Genomic DNA, 1,347 nt, shown 5'->3' with positions numbered 1-1,347 from the left:
ATCGACGTTTAACAATCGGTGTAACAGAGTTGAAGGTTGAGCTGGCCCTCATCGTCCTCTTTAAAAGAAATTTTTCGTGGTTTTGTATGTTGTGACAGCTACGTTGGACCAGCGGCTCAGCCGAATGTGCGCGAGCTAGTCGCGAGCAGACGTACCAGGCAGCACAGAAAGTCTCCCAAGACCGGCCCGTCTACGGCCCGTTTTGTGGCATGTCCCGGGAGCATCCAGGTTCTGGCAGCCACTGATCGTAGGTTTAACAGCCAGTATTCAGCCTCCAGCACTTCGTTATTTCTCCGGCCGCCCGTGTTCAGACACACGACGGCAGGTACCCGGCTGCCAGATATTGTTTACTTTCAGCGGCCTATGTTCACAACAAGAACGGCCGACATACGGTTTTAGGACATCCGTTTTTCCTTCGGGAAGCAGTGTTCAACCGCAGCACGGCAAGCGACCGACCACAGATATGTTTGTATTCTTGTGGCAGTTCCTGTTCAGAAGGAGACCGGCCGGGGTGCGGCTGCCGTGACTTCGCTCCTTGTAGTGTGAACCGCTCATCTTTTTGCAGAATATTCATTTTCTTCAGGCAATCGGTGCTATAAGGAAGAACCGCCGAGGTACGCCCCCAGAATGTACATTTTTCTTTTGGCTAGTGGTCTTCAGTCGAATTACGGCAAGCGAAAGGCCGCAGAATATTTGGCAACCACTGTTCTAGAGGATACCAGCCGACGTAAGGTCTCAGGTTATCAGTCCTTTTTTTTGGTAAGCGGTGTACAGCCGAACAACGGCACACCTCTGAAAGCCGAGAACCCATGACAACTGCTTTTTAGAAGCAGACCGGCCGGCTCACGTCGTGTTTTTCCTTCGGCAAGGAAGAAGCCGTTAGAGAGCCTTATGAGCCAGACGTGTTTTCAATCCGCTCGGTATTTATACGCTTTAAATAAACTAACTTCGTTTGTCAAGTAGCAATCAGTGGTATTAGGTGAACCGGGAAGGTGCAAAGACCCACTGGACAACACCAATTAACCTTTTAGGTCATCGGAATGCCATTTATTACCACAACAAGACTGTTCCACAGGGACGGGTGAGCTAAGCCTCGCCAATCAGCGCTGCCGCGCATCGCCCGCCGGCCTAATTGTCGAGGCATCAGGTCGAGGCTATTCGCCCCCTTCAGAAATGGAGAGCATTGCAGACATCGACACGGTAAAAATGTCCGACGCCAGATGGCCTTCGTTCCCCGAAAATAACTAGCCTACAAGGACGTCGAGCACGCGGTCACCACGCAAGAGCTGACCGGCGCCATGTAAAGGACTCTTCACCAAAGAAAGGCCAAGGCGCCCAAAAGCGCAA

This window comes from Haemaphysalis longicornis, unplaced genomic scaffold, assembly GCF_048455015.1.
Source record: "Haemaphysalis longicornis isolate Haplotype H1 unplaced genomic scaffold, Haemaphysalis longicornis Haplotype H1 scaffold_12, whole genome shotgun sequence".
In the NCBI taxonomy this organism is placed as follows: domain Eukaryota; kingdom Metazoa; phylum Arthropoda; class Arachnida; order Ixodida; family Ixodidae; genus Haemaphysalis; species Haemaphysalis longicornis.
This window is presented reverse-complemented; position numbering follows the sequence as displayed.